The following is an 18,364-nucleotide window of genomic DNA, read 5'->3' on the forward strand; positions in this document are numbered from 1 at the left end:
CGTACACTTGTTATTCGTTCAGTTTTGAAACAAAATGAGCAGCCGTGCAGTTGAGTAACATTAAGGTTTGTGACATCATATGTTGTGTGTGAAACGGACTGTGTATTTTCTGTAGAAACTTTTGTCACAGTTTATCTTGTGGGCGAAAGCAGAACTCAGACAGTTCTGTTACATCTATCGTGAAAACAATTGGCCCAGAATTTGCTGGAGCAGTACATCTCATTGCATGCCTCATTGCTTAGGCTATTTCTTCCCTCACCCCTACAGCTCAACATAACACGACTCTAGATATTGCAACAAGCGTGAACTTGTAACAGAGCAGCAAGGGGAACGAACTGGGCATCTGGGATTTCAGGGCATGGGGCGGGGGGCTACTGTGAGATTAAAAGATAGGAAAAGAAACAGCTACAATGGAGAAGGAAATTGATGTCAAATGAGGGACAGAAAGAGAAACAAAGAAAGGGAAAGAAATATTGGATTGGAAGAGAGAAAAAAAGGCGAAATTAAAAACGCATTTCAAACAACTTACTACCTACAAAAAGAGATTATAATGTTTGTAATGTTTTCTGTCTGTGTTGAGTATCATTGCAGGAAAATAAGGACAAAGAAAATGAACAAAGAACAGTACAGCACAAGAAAGGCCCTTCGTGCGCTGATCACATTGTTCCATCTAAATTAACCGTTTGCATCCCTGTATTCCCCGTTTGTTCATGTGCCTATCATGATAAGTCTTATATGCGGCTAACGTGTCTGTTTCGACCACTTCACTGGGCAGTGCATTCCAGGCTCCCACCACCCTCTGGGTAAAAAAAACTTTTCCACTGACCCTCCCTGCTACCACCACCCCCCCCCCCCCCCCCCCCCCCCCCCACTTTATCTTGAACTTGTGCCCCCTTGCAATTACCATTTCTGCCCTGGGAAAAAGCTTCCATCTGTTCACCCTATCTATGCCCCTCATAATTTTACGAACTTCTATCTGGTCACCCCTCAGCCTCCGTCTTTCCAGGGAGAACAATCCCAGTTTATTCAATCTCTCCTCATAACTAATAACTCTTAACAGATAACTGGTTTGTTACCTGTGCCGCGGGATAGCATGGAGAAGATTAGAGAGAAAGAACATTTGAACCTGTGGCTAAAGGGATGGTGCAGGAGGGAAGGGTTCAGATACTTGGACAATTGGGGCTCATTCTGGGGTAGGTGGGACCTCTACAAGAGGGATGGTCTGCACCTGAACCAGAGGGGTACTAATGTCTTGGGGGGGGAAAATTTGCCAATGCTATTCAGAGGGGTTTAAACTGATTCTGAGGGGGGATGGGAACCTGAACTGTAGCTCCAATGTACAGGAGGATGAGAATAGGGAGGTTATGGATAAGGTTTCTAGGTCACAGCAGTGTATTGGCAGGCGGGAGGGTGGTTTGAAGTGCATATACTTTAATGCGAGGAGCATACGCAATAAGGTGGACGAACTTATTGGATTGGTGCTTGGGACTTCGATGTTGTGGCCATTACAGAGACATGGATAGAGCAGGGACAGGAATGGTTGTTGCGGGTTCCAGGGTTCAGATGTTTCAGTCAGAGCAGAGAAGGTAGAAGAGGGGGAGGTGTGGTATTGTTAGTCAAGGACAGTATTACGGTGGCAGAAAGGACATTTGATGTGGACCTGTCTATTGGGGTAGTATGGGCTGAGATTAGAAACAGGAAAGGAGAGATCACACTGTTGGGAGTTTTTTATAGGCCTCCAAAAAGTTCCAGAGATGTAGAGGAAAGGATTGCAAAGATGATCCTGGATAGGTGCGAACGTAACAGGATAGTTGTTATGGGGGACTTTAACTTTACAAATATTGATTGGAAAAGCTATAGTTCAAGCACGTTAGAGGGGTCAGTTTTTGTCCAATGTGTGCAGGAAGGTTTCATGACACAGTATGTAGATAGGCCAACAAGAGGTGAGGCTACATTGGATTTGGTACTGGATAATGAACCAGACCAGGTGTTAGACTTGAAGGTAGGTGAGCACTTTGGTGATGGTGACCACAATTCGGTTACGTTTACCTTAGTGATGGAAAGGGATAGGCATATACCGAAGGGCAGAAGTTATAGCTGGGGGAAAGGTAATTATGAGGCTATTAGGCGAGATTTAGGATACGTAGGGTGGAGTAGGAAATTGCAGGGGCTGGGAACATCTGAAATGTGGAGCTTATTCAAGGAGCAGCTACTGCGAGTCCTTGATAAATATGTACCTGTTTGGCAGGGAGGAAGTTGTCGAGCGAGGGAACACTGGTGTACTAAGGAAGTTGCATCTCTGGCTTATGTAAAGATGAGACGTGAAGACTCAGTTAGGGCACTGGAGAGTTATAAATTAGCCAGGAAGGAGCTAAAGAGAGAGTTTAGAAGAGGACATGAGAAGACTTTGGCGGATAGGATCAAGGAAAATCCTAAAGCTTTCTACAGGTATGTCAAGAATAAAAGATTGGTTAGGGCCAGTCAGAGACAGCAGTGGGAAGTTGTGTGTGGAGCCTGAAGAGATAGGAGAGGCACTGAGTATTTTTCGACAGTATTCACACAGGAAAAAGTCAGTGTAGTCGAGGAGAATACTGCGATACCAGGTAGTAGACTAGACAGGATTGAGGTACATAAGGAGGAGGTGTTGGCAATTCTTGAGAGTGTGAAAATAGGTAAATCCCCTGGGCCGGATGGGATTAACCTTAGGATTCTCTGGGAGGCTAGGGAGGAGATTGCAGAGCCTTTGGCTTTGATCTTCATGTCGTCATTGGCTTCAGGTATAGTGCCGGAAGACTGGAGGATAGCAAATGTTGTCCCCTTGTTCAAGAAGGGGAGTAGAGACCATCCTGGGAATTATAGACCAGTGAGCCTTACTTCTTTGTGGGCAAAGTTTTGGGTAGGATTTATAATCATCTAGAGGGAAATAAATTGATTAGGGATAGTCAACACGGTTTTGTGAAGGGTAGGTCGTGCCTCACAAACCTTATCGAGTTTTTTGAAAAGGTGACCAAAGAGGTGGATAAGGGTAAGGCAGTTGACGTGGTGTATATGGATTTTACCAAAGCGTTTGATAAGGTTCCCCATGGTAGGCTATTGCAGAAAATGCAGATGCATGGGATTGAGGGTGATTTAGCAGTGTGGATCAGGAATTGGCTAGCTGATAGAAGACAGAGGGTGGTAGTTGATGGGAAATATTCAACCTGGAGTGCAGTTACAAAAGGTGTACCTCAAGGATCTGTTCTGGGGCCACTGCTGTTTGTCATTTTTATAAATGACCTAGATGAGGGTGTAGAAGGATGGATTAGTAAATTTGCTGATGACACCAAAGTCGGAGGAGTTGTAGACAGTGAGGATGGATGTTACAGTTTGCAGAGGGACATAGATAAGCTGCAGAGCTGGGCCGAGAGGTGGCAGATGGAGTTTAATACAGAAAAGTGTGAGGTGATTCACTTTGGTAAGAATAACAGGAGTACAGAATATAGGGCTAATGGAAGGACTCTTAGTAGTGTTGACGAGCAGAGAGATCTCGGGGTACATGTGCATAGCTCCCTGAAAGTTGGCACCCAGGTTGATAAGGTTGTTAAGAAGGCGTACGGTGTGTTAGCTTTTATTGGTAGAGGGATTGAATTTCGGAGCCGTGAGGTCGTGTTACAACTGTACAAAACTCTGCTGCGGCTGCACTTGGAGTATTGTGTACAGTTCTGGTTGCCGCATTATAAGAAAGATGTGGAGGCATTGGAAAGGGTGCGGAGGAGGTTTACCAGGATGTTGCCTGGTATGGTGGGAAGGCCTTATGAGGAAAAGCTGAGGGACTTGAGGTTATGGAGAGAAGAAGGTTACGAGGTGACCTGATTGAGGCGTACAAGATGATCAAAGGATTGGATAGGGTGGACAGTGAGAGCCTTTTACCTCGGGTGGTAATGGCTAACACAAGGGGACATAGCTTTAAATTAAGGGGTGGTAATTATAGGACGGATGTCAGAGGTAGGTTCTTTACTCAGAGGGTAGTAAGGTCGTGGAATGCCCTGCCTGCAGCAGTTGTGGACTCGCCAACTTTAAGGGCGTTCAAATGGTCAGTGGATAGGCATATGGATAACATTGGAATAGTTTAGGTTAGAGGGTCATTAGATTGGTTCCACTGGTCGGCGCAACATTGAGGGCCGAAGGGCCTGTACTGCGCTGTTCTGTTCTATGTTCTAATACCCTCCGCTCCAGGCAACATCCTGGTAAACCTTTTCTGCATTCTCTGACAGAGTATTTTAATTAAAAGGATTCTTATATCATTAAGTAGCACAGTGGTCAGCACTAGGGACCCAGGTTCAATTGGAAGACTGTCTGTGTGGAGTTTGCACGTTCTCCCTGTGTCTGTGTGGATTTCCTCCAGGTGTTCCAGTTTCCTCCCACAGTTCAAAGATGTGCAGGTTAGCTGAATTGGCCATGCCAAATTGCTCCTTGGTGGCCCCGAAGATGTGCAGTTAGGTGGATTAGCAGGGTAAATGCTTGGGGTTATGGGATAGGGTGGGGGGGTGCAAGCTGGGCCTGGTTGAAATACTCTGTCAGAGAATCAGTGCAAACTCAATGGGCTGAATGGCCACTTTCTTCACCATAGGGATTCTCTGAAGTACTGCCTAACTTTCTGCAGCGAGCTCAATCCATTTTAACAACAAATAATTTGTTTATAAATATTTCACCTCTAATGTAACAGAACAGGAAAGGCACTTCAGTGTTATAAAACAAAATAGGACACTGAGATTTTCAAGCAGAGGAATAAAAGCTTGAGCAAAAATGTACATTTTAAGGATGGTCTTAAAACAGCAAAGAAACGTGAAGCTCAGTGAGGAAATTCCATTGCTAGGATAGAATCATAAAATCCTGCAGTGCAGAAGGAGGCCATTCGACCCATCGATTCTACACCGACCACGATTCCACCCAGGCCCTATCTCCATAATCCTATGTATTTAGGTCCCCTGACACTTGGGCAATTTAGCACGGCCAATCCATCTAACCCGTACATCTTGGAATGTGGGAGGAAACCAGAGTGCCCGGAGGAAACCAGAGCGCCCAGAGGAAACCTGCACAGACACAGGGAGAATGTGCAAACGCCACACAGACAGTGACCCAAGCCATGAATCGAACCCAGGTCCCTGGCGCTGTGAGGCTGACTACTTTGCCAGTGTGCTGCCCCAAGATTCAAGAGGCAGAAAACAGAGTAGGAATAGACGGGGCATTCTCATGTTGGCAGGCTGTGGCTAGTGGGGTACTGCAAAGATCGGTACTTGGGCCCCAGCTGTTGACAATATATATCGATGATTTGGATGTGGGGCAATATGTAATATTTCCAAGCTGGCAGATGATACAAAGCAAGGTGGGAATGTGTGTTGTGAGGAACATGCAAGGTGGCTTCAAGAAGATTTGGACAGACCTGGGTGGTCAAGAATATAATATTTGAGATTATCCACTCCGATATGGGGAACAGATGTACAGAGTATTCTTAAACGGTAAGAGATTAGAAAGTGTCGATGTACAAAAAGACTTGGGGATCCTCGTCAATAAGTCACAGAAGGCTAACATGCAGGTGCAGCATGCAGTTAGGAAGAATAATGGAATGTTGGTCTTTATCACTAGAGAGTTTAAGTACAGGAGTAGTGACATCTTGCTTCAATTGCGTAAAACAAAAACAAAATTCACCAGTCTAACATGCAGTGGATGCTGGGACAGTGAGTAAATTTAAGGAGGAGTTGGACAGATTGGACAGATGGTAATGGGTTGGGGATGAGGACATATCAGCCTTGTTCGAATGGTGGAGAAGATTCGATGGGCCAAAAATGGCCTAATTCTGCTCCTATATTTTATGATGTGGAGATGTCATTATTGGACTGGGTTGGGCACAATAAGAAGTCTCACAACACCAGGTTAAAGTCCAACAGGTTTATTTGGAATCACGAGCTTTTGGAGCGCTGCTCCTTTATCAGGTGAGTGTTCTCGAGTGAGCGAGGCATTAGAGTTCGGACTTAGAAATCCTGTGCCAAGTAATTCACCTCCTGACTCCCCAGAGCATGTCCATTATCTGCAAGGCACAAGTCAAGAATGTGATGGAATGTTCTCCACTTGCCCGGATGGATGCAGTTCCAACAACGTTCAAGAAGCTTGACACCATCCAGGAAAAAGCAGTCTGCTTGATTGACACCACATTCACTCCTTCCACCACCACCAGCACTCACTGGAGGAAGTCAACAAGGCTCCTTCGAAAGCACCTTCCAAACCCAAAACCACCTAGAAGGACAAAGGCACCAGATGCCTGCAACTAATACTACTGCAAGTTCCCCTCCGAGCCACTCACCATCCTGAAATATATCGCTGTTCCTTCACTGTTGCTGGGTCAAATTCCTGGAACTCCGTCCCCAACATTGCTATACCTACACCAAGGGACAGCAGCAGTTCAAAAAAGCGTCAAGGACAATTAGGGATGGGTAGTAAATGCTGGCCTAGCCAACAACGTCCATACCCTATGAATGAATTTTTAAAAATGTCCCCATGACGCATGATTTGCAACTTTTGATGTTAATGAACATTCAGAATACTGAACAAAAAGATAAACCTGATCAATACTTGGCAAATTACATGACCTCAAATGCATCGTCGTGTGAGATGTGAGTGCTGATCCATAATCAATATCCATCTTAATAAGAAAATATTGAGGAAATCCCACCTCAGCAATGGAACGGAGTTCAGTGAAATAGAAACCGTTCCATAAATCCAAAGCAGCTAGCCTGAAAATAAAGACAGCACAGCAGGTCAAATAGGGACAAATATATCAGACATGCAAACAGAAAATCTCAGCAGATTTGGCAGCACCTGTGGAGAGAGAATAGAGACAATAGCTAGAACTCTCTGCTCTCGTACAACCTGCCACCACTGCCCGTGAAACTAGAAGCAAATGTAGGCCATTCAGCCCTTTGAGTCTGCTCCACCATTCATTTAGATCATCAAATTCATTACCCTGATTCTGCCTTCCTGCATACCCTTTGATCCTGGTAGCCCTTGGAGCTATAGAAACATAAGAGCTAGAATAATTTGGCGCTCAGCCAAATCTCCATTCATAGCAACGGGACTGGATAATGCCAGCCGCAGGCCATGTCAGGGAAATTCAGCCAGGTTTGGAGTGTGAATGACTCTTTAAGTTTATTTATTACTGTCACAAGAAAGCTTACTGCAATGAAGTTACTGTGAAAACACTCCGGCGCCTGTTCGGTACACTGAAGGAGAACTTAACATGGCTGATGCACCCAACCAGCACGTCTTTCGGACTGTGGGAGGAAACCAGAGCACCCAGAGGAAACCCATGCAGACACAGGGAGAATGTGCAGGCTCCGTATAGATAGTGACCCAAGACTGGGCATTGAACCCGGGTCCCTAGTGCTGAGAGGCAGCAGTGCTAACCACTGTGCCACCATGCCATCCTAATTGTCAGATTATTATATAAATATATCGGAACTGATTTCACATTTATTTTCCAATGTTCCAATTTCATTTTTTTTAAAAAACGCGGTGGTTATTTCAAAATGAAGTTGGAGCTTACTATATGATGTTTGTTATTACCTTAATAAATATATGTGCTCTCCAGCGGAAAGGCTGCAATAAAGGTTGGTTCATCTCACTGATTTTCAATTCTCCTGCCTTCAATACAAAAATATTTTACCTTCATCAGCTTCGAAGAAGAGTGATATTAGGCTCAAAACGTTAACTCTGTTTCCACATCCACAACCTGCTGAGTTTTCCCTGTACATTTTGGTTTTATTTTATCTTTCTGTTGTACAATGAAAGATAGAAGAACATGCATTTCAGCAGTATCTTTCACAACCTCAAACTACTTCACAGGCAATGAAGTACTTTTGAAGTGTAGACATTGTTATAATGTTGGACTGGTGCCATGCTGAGACACAGGATTGTCTTCAGAAAAATAATCTCTTGTACTACTGGTAGTGCTTCAATGGGTGGCATGGTGGCACAGTGATTAGCACTGCTGCCTCACAGCACCAGGGACGCAGGTTCAATTCCAGCCTTGGGTCACTATGTGGAGTCTGCACATTCTCCCTGTATCTGCATGGGTTTCCTCTAGCTTCTTCCCACAGTCCAAGGATGTATGGATTGGCTATGCTAAATTGCCTCTTAGTGTCAGGGGGAGCTGAACGTTGAATCCCGACAGAACAGAAAGAGGCCATTCAGCCCGCCGAGTCTGCACAGACCATAATCCCACCCAGGCCCCATTCTCCTAACCCCACATGTTTACCCTGCTAAATCAGATGCCTACAACTACTACCACTGCAAGTTCTCCTCCAAGCCACTCACCATCCTGAAGTATATTGGAAATATATTGCCATTCCTTCACTGTCGCTGGGTCAAATTCCTGGAACTCCCTCCCCAACATTGCTATACCTACACCAAGGGACAGCAGCAGTTCAAAAAAGTGTCAAGGACAGTTAGGGATGGGTAATAAATGTTGGCCTAGCCAACAACCTCCATATCCTATGAATGAATTTTTTAAAATGTCCCCATGACGCATGATTTGCAAATTTTGATGTTAATGAACATTCAGAATACTGAACAGAAAGATAAACCTGATCAATACTTGGCAAATTACATAACCTCAAATGCATCGTCGTGTGAGATGTGAGTGCTGATCCATAATCAATATCCATCTTAATAAGACAAAATGTGATATTGAAGAAATCCCACCTCAGCAATGGAACAGAATTCAGTGAAATAGAAACCGTTCCATAAATCCAAAGCAGCATGGCCAATGGAGGAAACCGAAGCACCGGGAGGAAACCCACACAGACATGGGGAGAACTTGCAAACTCCATACAGACGGTGATCCAAGGCTGGAATTGAAACCAGGTCCCTGGCGCTATGTGGCAGCAGTGCTAACCACTGTGCCACCATGCCACCCCCAAACTGGTACAGTAAATACATGGGGTTACGGGAATAAGGCCAGGGTGGGATTGTTGTCAGTGCAGACTCGATGGGCCAAATGGCCTCCTTCTGCACTGCAGGGATTCAATGATTCTATAACATTGGAATAGGAGTAGGAAGGTCCCAGCATTGAATCTCAGTCTATGCTGAAATCTTGGTGCTGGGGACCCAGGTTCGATTCCCAGCTTGGGCCACTGTCTGTGTAGAGTTTACACATTCTCCCTGTATCTGCATGGGTTTCATCTCACAGTCCAAAAGACATGCTGGTTTGGTGCATTGGCCATGCTAAATTCTTCTTCAGTGTACCTGAACAAGCCCCGGAATGTGGCAACAAGGGGATTTTTCACAGTAACTTCATTGTGCTGTTAATGTAAGCTTACTTGTGATACTAATAAACAAACTTTACTTTAACTTTGATCTCCTTCCCTAAAGGAGCATTAGATGGGTTTTACAACTGATGATAGTTTTGTGGTCATTGTTACGGAGTCTAGCTTTCAATTTCTGATTTTATTAATTGAATTTAAATTCCACCAGCTGCTGTGGTAGGATTTGAACTCATGTCCCCAGAGATGTTACTTGGGCCTCTGGATTACTCATCCAGTGCCATTACCATGATAGCAAATGTTTCCCAAGAAGAGCGTCTCCTGCTGAGTTTTTTTTAAATGATGACAGATTTTTGTTGCATTATATTTTCAACTAATCTCTCGATGTGGACATTGCTTAAAAATTATAATGTGATTATAATTTAATTATAATTATAATGTAATTATATAATTATAAAATTATAAGAATTATAGTATTATTATAAACATTTCTGGTAAAGTTACTAATTTCCACTACAGAGATTTAGACTGTTTCTGTGCTATATATGACTCTATCAATGATTGCCATTGCTTCCTTGTATACAGTGAGTTCCAGGTCGTTACCAATCACTGTGTGAAATACTATTTTTTTCCACCCCATCCCCATCCCATATATTGTCTTTAAATCTGTATCTGCTTAGTCCTTGTACCATCAGCCAATGAGAACAGCTTTTCTTTGGCTGCTTTCTCTAAACCCATCATCATCTTGCACAGTGGTTAACACTGCTGCCTCACAGTGCCAGGCACCCAGGTTCAATTCCCGGCTTGGGTTACTGTCTGTGTGGAGTCTGCACATTCTCCTTGTGTCTGCGTGGGATTTCTCCAGGTGCTCCGGTTTCCTCCCACAGTCCAAAAGATGTGCAGGTTAGGTGGATTGGGCATGCTAAATTGCCCCTTAGTGTTAGGAGGACTAACTAGGATTGTGGTCCGTGCAGGGTCGATTGGCCGAATGGCCTCCTTCTGCATTATAGGGACTCCATGATCTATGACCTTGTACACTGCAATCAAGTCGCCCCTCCATGATTAGAGATAGTCAGCATGGTTTTGTAGCGGGAAGGTCGTGCCTTACTAACCTTATTGAGTTCTTTGAGAAGGTGACCAAAAAGGTGGATAGGGGTAAGGCAGTAGACGTGGTATATATGGATTTTAGTAAGGCGTTTGATAAGGTTCACCATGGTATGCTTCTGCAGAAAATGCAGATGTATGGGATTGGTGGTAATTTAGGTACTTGGATCAGGAATTGGTTAGCAGATAGGAGATAGAGGGTGGTGGTTCATGGTAATTATTCATCATGGAGTTCGGTTACGAGTGGTGTGCCTCAGGGATCTGTTTTGGGGCCACTGCTGTTTGTAATCTTTATTAATGATCTGGATGAGGGTATAGTTGGGTGGATTAGTAAGTTTGCTGATGACACCAAAGTCGGAGGTGTGGTAGATTGTGAGGAAGGGTGTCGAAGTTTGCAGGGTGACTTGGACAGGTTGCAGAGCTGGGCCGCGAGGTGGCGGATGGAGTTTAATGCGGAGAAGTGTGAGGTAATCCATTTCGGTAGGAATAACAGATGTGTTGAGTATAGGGCTAACGGGAGGACTTTGAATAGAGTGGAGGAGCAGAGGGATCTAGGTGTATGTGTACATAGATCCCTGAAAGTTGGGAATCAAGTAGATAAGGTTGTTAAGAAGGCGTACGGTGTCTTGGCGTTTATTGGTAGGGGGATTGAATTTAGGAGTCGCAGCGTCATGTTGCAACTGTACACAACTCTGGTGCGGCCGCACTTGGAGTACTGTGTGCAGTTCTGGTCCCCACATTACAGGAAGGATGTGGAGGCTTTGGAGAGGGTGCAGAGGAGGTTTACCAGGATGTTGCCTGGTATGCAGGGGAGGTCCTATGAGGAGAGACTGAGGGATTTGGGGTTGTTTTCACTGGAAAGAAGGCGGCTAAGAGGGGATCTTATTGAAACATATAAGATGATTAGAGGTTTAGATAGGGTGGATGGTGATAGCCTGTTTCCTCGGATGGAGAAAGCTAGCACGAGGGGGCATGGCTTTAAATTAAGGGGGGGTAGTTATAGGACGGATGTCAGGGGCAGGTTCTTTACCCAGAGGGTGGTGAGGGACTGGAATGCCCTGCCTGCTGCAGTTGTAAATGCGCCTAGTTTGGGGGCGTTTATGAGATTGGTGGATAGGTTTATGGACGAAAAGGGATTGGTTTAGATTAGTGGGTCAATGTTTTTTTTAAAAATAAGACTGGTCGGCGCAACATTGTGGGCCGAAGGGCCTGTTCCGCGCTGTAATGTTCTATGTTCTATGTTCTATCTCCTGTGCTCAGAGGAGAACAACTCCAACGTCTCCAAACCCTAACCTTGGAATTAAAATCACCCTATTCTGCTATTCTGGTAAATCTCCTCTGCACCCTCTCAAGGATCCTCACACCCTCTCAGAGAGAGTGTGTTCCAGAGGGTTTTTTTTTGTGGCTTGAACAAGTGATTCAATGTTCTGAAGCTACCTCCTTATTGAAATGTGTAGGAGGGTTGGTTCTGAATGATGGGCAGGAAGGAATCGGTTTTTTTCAATGCACCATCTACAGGTACTGCACATTGCCGTCGATCCACTCAACAAGCAGCCTGAGGACCCGAACAGCACCTCCCCCCCCCCCGCCCCACCCAGGTATGGAGATAACTTTAAAACAAAAACCTCATTTACAAAAAAAAACAAGCGTCTGCTTAACTCAGGGAGAAAGCTGCCTCCAGTTGCTTACTGAAGGGCACTGAAAAGGTGTGAGCTGTGCCAGTCTGGGAGGTGTGAACAAAAGGAGCGTCTTTTCTGGCTGATTGGGGTGTGTTGTAGAGGAACAGTGTGTGTGTGTATCTCCCCTCTTAGAGAGAGGCAGGCAGCCCCGAGCTAGCAGCTCAGCAAACCTGTGCCGCTGTCCTGGGAAGTTGAATGTGGCTACAGCCGCTCTGAGGGTTTCAATGAATGGGACAGAGACAGCAGCCGGGAATTTGTTCACTCGCGTTACAAGCTGCAGAAAGCTTTGATCTTCGCGTTCGTCAGTCGAGAGGCAAGTTTTCTGACTGTGACCAGTCCATCAGGCAGCCCTCCCTCTCGCAGGTAATGAAAAAGAACTCGGTTTGAAAAATAGCAGTAAGAATGTTCTCATTTTCTGTTGAGACCGTGTTGCCACCTCTCAGCTATTTTAGTTTATTTTATTTTACACAGCGGATTATTTGCTCCCTCGTCGTCTGGAATGGGAATCTCTTTCAAAACGGTTCTGAGGCCAAGTTTGTTACTGGATGAGGGCAGACAGACAGTCATCTACAAATAAAACGAACAGCACCTCCGACAGTGCAGCACTCCATAAGTACTGCTTTAAAGGGTGTCCTGTTGGTTAGCACCGCTGTCTCACAGTGTCAGGGACCTGGGTTCAATTCCCAGCTCAGGTTACTGTGCGGAGTCTGCACATTCTCTCCGTGTCTGCGTGGGTTTCCTCTGGGTGCTCCGGTTTCCTCCCAAAGACGTGCTGGTTATAGGTGGATTGGCGATGCTAAATTGTCCCTCAGTGTCAGGGGGATTAGCAGGGTAAATGCATGGGGTTACGGGGACTGAGCCTGGGTGGGATTGTGATCGGTACATAGTTGATGGGCCAAATGGCCTCCTTCTGCATTGTAGGGATTCTATGATCCTGTGATTGACGATGAGAATGCTGCATCAGTTCGTGCCAAATTAAGAACGGCTTTGCTACAGTAATTAGTGAGTTCAGAACAAGGGGCCGTAACATTAAAGATAGAACCGGGTTGCTCTGAGGTGATGTTAGGAAGCACTTCTGAAAGACGTGCTGGTTAGGTGCGTTGACCCAAACAAGCGGCGGAGTGTGGTGACTGAGGATTTTCACAGTAACTTCATTGCAGTGTTAATGTAAGTCTACTTGTGACACCAATAAACTTAAACTTTGATTTTTATGCTCAAATGTTTGGAGCGGGCCTTGAAACCACTGAGTCACAGTTCAGACAGGAGTGAGTTAATGACCTGTTTTGACCCTGAACCTTTGACCTGTAGGACCCAAACTGGATTTAAGTCAGTTGTTTGCTGTCTCTGTGGGAGCGCTGGGATGAACATGTCTAAACAAGGAGGAGAGTAGAGGGATTTCTGCATGAAAGATTTCAGTCCATTGGGGTTATCTACACTTCTTATAGTATTAAAACTTAACGTAGCTAACTGCATTGTGAGAATAGGTAGCACAATGGCTAGCACTGCTGCTTCACAGCGCCAGGGACCCGGGTTCAATTCCCGGCTTGGGTCACCATCTGTGTGGAGTTTGCACATTCTACCTGTGTCTGCATGGATTTCCACTGGGTGCTCCAGTTTCTTCCCACAGTCTGAAAGACATGTTGGTTAGGGTGCATTGACCCAAAGAGGCACCAAACTAGGGGAATTTCACAGTAACTTCATTGCAATGTTAATGTAATCCTTACTTGTGGCTAATACTAAATAAACTTTAACTTGTTCCAGAGACAATGCTATTTGTACACAGCAGGTACCAGCAATATATTTGTCAATATTCTGCACTTTATTGGTGAAGATGCCAATCCTTGTCCGAGAGCCTGGCTTCTGGGCATTGTCCTCTCTCCACTCCAGTGCCCAATGGGCATAGAGAGTTAAAAGCGGCGTGCTAGCACAGTGGTTATCATTGCTGCCTCACAGCACCAGGGACTCAGGTTCAATTCCAGGCTTGGGTCAATGTCTGTGTGGAGTTTGCATGTTCTCCCCATGTCTGCGTGGGTTTCCTCCAGGTGCTCTGATTTCCTCCCACAGTCCAAATTTAGCTTGATTGGCCACGCTAAATTGCCCCTCAGTTTCAGGAAGAACTAGCAAGGTAAATATGTGAAGTTACAAGGATTGGGGCTGGGTGGGATTGTGGTTGGTGAAGCCTCGATGGGCCGAATGACCTCTTTCTGCTCTGTGTGGATTCTCCGATTCTATTCAACCAGCTATTTGACCATTATGATGTCATGCTAGAGATTCGTGCACTTGCATTTCCTGGGTGAGGGACATTAGATAATTATGAGCTGTAGGAACTCTGGCTGATTCCCTCCACGCCCACCCAGCAAGTGCCAAAGCTGATGTTGCCCAAGCTGTCTCTTCACTGATGTTCATCCAGCTGGTCACAGGTTGGATATTGAATCTGCTTTCACACTGCCACACTGAGCAGGATTTTCTTTCAACCTGCAGAGCTGGACACGAGGGTAATCCTTCTGTCACTAACACTGACCCGTGCTGATCTTGAACAGTATGTTGGCACAGTGGTTAGCACTGCTGCCTCATAGCGGCAAAGACTTGGGTTCAGTTCCCTGCTCGGGTCACTGTCTGTGTGGAGTTTGCACATTCTCCCCATGTCTGCATGGGTTTCCTCCAGGTGCTCTGGTTTTCTTCCACGCTGCAAAGATGTGCAGGTTAGATGGATTTGCCATTCTAAATTGCCCCTTAGTGTGAGGGAGACTAGCTAGGGTAAATGCTTGGGGTTATGGGGATAGGGTCTGGGTGGGATTGTGGTCAGTGCAGACTCGATGGGCTGAATGGCCTCTTTCTGCACCGTATAATTCTATGAATCAGCCCCTTCTGTTTTAACAGGTCTAACACCTGCTCAGCCACAGACATGATGTGGGTATGCCGGCGTTGGACTAAAACCTGCAGCCACAGACAGCCAGACAGACAAAGGGTTAAACCAAATAGCTGGAATGAGAGAACCACTCACTTTTAATGAGTAGCTGAACTGGGCAAGTGTGGCCTGCATCTGTCATCCTATTGAAAATTACTATCCCAGTTTAATTACCAGGGTCGTTTCATCATTTATCACCTCTGAAAGCAGAACAGATCCCATGTGTTTTGGTCAATTTACTTCTCCTTCAGTGGGGACCATTGATCAGAGCCAGAAACATGCAAATCCTAGTATTCCAATGTGAAAGATGGAACACTGCTTTTCACCCAGCTGTTGCAATGTTAGCAATAAAGCTAAAGAGTGATTTGATGCTACCTTAATATTTTTCTATAGAGTTAATAACTGTGCAGGATGTGAACTCCACATCATGACGGTTCCTTTGACAGTGAAAAGAAGACCTTGGATTTGTGTTGTGCGTTTCACAATTAGAACCTCAGAATCCTAGTGCAGAAGGTGGCCATTCGGCCCATTGAGTCTGCACCGACCACAATCCCACCTTGGCCTGATCCCTATAATCCCACATGTTTACCCCAGCTAGTCCCTCAACATTAAGGGGCAATTTAGCATGGCCAATCCGCCTAAATCGCAAATCTTTGGAGTGTGGGAGGAAACAAGAGCACCCGGAGGAAACCCACACAGACATGGGGAGAATGTGCAAGCTCCACACAGACAGTGACCTGAGCTGGGAACTGAACCCAGGTCCTTGGCTCTGTGAGGCAGCAGTGCTAACCACTGTGCCACGACGCTGCTACGACTGATGAGTTATCCAAAGGGCGTTGCAGCCAGTGATGTATTTTTGAAGTTTAGCCACTGTTGCCACATAGGAAACATGGGAGCCAATTTGTCCACTGCAAACTCCACCCCCCCCCATCCCTAAAAACAGCAGGGGTAATGAGCAGATAATCTGTAACTTGGTGATGTCGACTGAGGGCTCAATGTTGCCCAGGACACCCAACATATCACCACGTGGTCTTCTTCAACATTGTGTCATTCTATGTCCATTGAGAGAGCAGACGGGCTCTCGGTTTAAAATCTCTTTCTAACAACAGCACCTCCAACTGCGTAGCACTCCCTCAGTGCTACACTGGAGTGCCAGCAGGGATTACATGCTGGGGTCTCTGTTGTGGGATGGATTTGCAACCTTTTCACTCACACTGGTTGAGTGTCACGCTGAAAACTGAAGTAGGTCAGTCACTGGATAAAAGCAAATTATTGCAGTTGCTGGAATCTGAAACCAAAAGAGAAAATGCTGGAAAATCTCAGCAGGTCTGGCAGCATCTGTGAGGAGAGAAAAGAGCTTTGCTAAAGCTTTGACAAAGGGTCATCTGGACTCGAAATGTTAGTTTTTTTCTCTCCTTACAGACGCTGCCAGACCTGCTGAGATTTTCTGACATTTTCACTTTTGGTTTCAATAGATCGCCCTTTTTCCTAAAGGAAAAGAAAGGCCCTGAGATGAATCTTTAGAGGTTTCCAATAAGTCAGGTTTTTGTCCCAGTGTGTAGTTCCATGAAATGACCTCAGCAATTGTGGGAACAATAGAATAAAGAACAGTACAGCTCAGGAACAGGCCCTTAGGCCCACGATGTTGTGTTGGCAGCAAATTAAACTAAACCCTTCTGTCTGCCCTTGGTCCGTATCCCTCTATTCCTTGTATATTCATATTAAAACCCCTTAAACACCCCGATCATATTTGCCTCCACACCCCTGGCAGCACATTCCAGACACCTACCACTCTCTGTGCAAATAAACGTGCCCCTCACATCACCTTTGAACTTTCCCCTCTCACTTTAAGTGCATGTCGCCTAGTAGTAGACATTTCAACTCTGGACAAAGATTCTGACTGTCAATGTGTTGTCACCTCAGCATTCATGTCCGAGTTATACCTGATATCTCCTTAAGTCCTGGTGACCTCTGGATCTCCCTCCCACTCCAGCGTACCCCACCTTCAGAACCTCTCCCTCCCCACCACAAGCATTCTGTACCCTCCTTGCCCTGAGACCCTTGCCACATTCATCATCCCCTGGTTCCCAGGCATCTTCCTGCAGTGCCTGTTCCAGTGCTGATTTGATGTTAGTTAATACCAGGGCTAAAAATGTTAAATTTATGAGGACATGTAGGATAAATTGGCTTGGATTCCCTTCAGCAGAGAGAATTTAGGGCTAAACTAATCAAAATGTTTAAGATGATTAAAACATCCCCTACTGGGGGAGTCTGTAACAAAGGCTGAAATTTTCAAAATGGTGGAGACTCAGCCCCTTGAAATCCAAAAAGTCATTGGGATCACATCCCCACCAACTCCAGCATCCCTGATGCCATCTCCTTGACTGGCCAAAGGCAAGACTTCCGCCCCCTCCCTCAGGAGCAAGTCTCATTTTGGAGAGCCCACTGCCAATCAGATTGACTGGTAGCCATAAAATGCTCCAGTTCCTCCAGCGATAGTGGTTGGAAGAGCGCTGCAGGCAGCTGACTGGCACTAAATCCTGGGAACCAGAGGACAAGGAATGTGGCAGGGCTCCCAGGGCAGAGAAGGTGGGGAATGCTTGGGGGTGGAGGAGTGGAGGGGGGTTGGTTTTTGAGGGGTGGGGTATGCCGGGGTGGAAGGGAGATCTGGACGTCATCAGGCCCCAGATCCTTGCTGCCCAAAACCCAGCTCTCCATGTTTACACATATCCACCCTGAGCTGCCACTTGATTGCCTGTCTAAAAATTGAGGCTGGATGGGAAATGGGCTTAAGTGGCAATTAAGTGGCCACCTAAAGGTCTTAAATGGGGCAAGGATGAACTTCCAGTCTGAAGTCCTGCCCACACCAGCATAGATTCGCTACCAAATCACGGTGGGCAGGAACCCAGAGGGAATTCCATCCATGTAATCTCACACTCCCCCCTCCCCACCTCAGACCTCACTGGAGGGAGCATAAAATTCTGACTAATCTTAAAAATTAGAGCCAGCCCATTCAGCTGTGACGCCTGGAAGCATTCCTTCATCAAAGGGCAATGGAAATCTCAAACTCACCCTCCCCCCACCAAAATTCAATAGAGTGAATTTATTAGTCGCTAGTAAGGCTTACATTAACACTGCAATGAAGTTATTGTGAAAATCCCCTGGTCAAGAGGGGGGAGAGAGTCCACAAAGAGATGTAGAGAAGTTAAGTGAGTGTCAGCAATTTGGCAAATAGAGTATAATGTGGGAAAATGTGAAGTTATTTATTGAATCCTACAATACTGAAGGAGGCCATTCAGCCCATCAAGTCTGCAATCCCACCCAGGCCCTAGTCCCATAACCTCATGCATTTACCCTAGCTAGTCCCCCTGACACTA

The 18,364-nt window shown here is 45.7% G+C and overlaps 1 protein-coding gene across 1 annotated transcript in view; it reads left to right on the top strand.

Moving 5' to 3' along the window:
• Positions 1–12,064: 12,064 nt before the first annotated feature.
• Positions 12,065–18,364, top strand: part of klhdc8a (kelch domain containing 8A) — a 37,705-nt gene continuing 31,405 nt past the window's right edge. Inside the window, exon 1 of the mRNA XM_080209700.1 lies at positions 12,065–12,442. The gene's annotated coding sequence lies outside the window, so the exon portion shown is untranslated. The remainder of the gene's footprint in view (positions 12,443–18,364) is intronic.

The sequence above is a fragment of the Carcharhinus amblyrhynchos genome, chromosome 22 (genome assembly GCF_965287045.1).
Source record: "Carcharhinus amblyrhynchos chromosome 22, sCarAmb.v2.hapA, whole genome shotgun sequence".
Classification (NCBI taxonomy): Eukaryota; Metazoa; Chordata; class Chondrichthyes; order Carcharhiniformes; family Carcharhinidae; genus Carcharhinus; species Carcharhinus amblyrhynchos.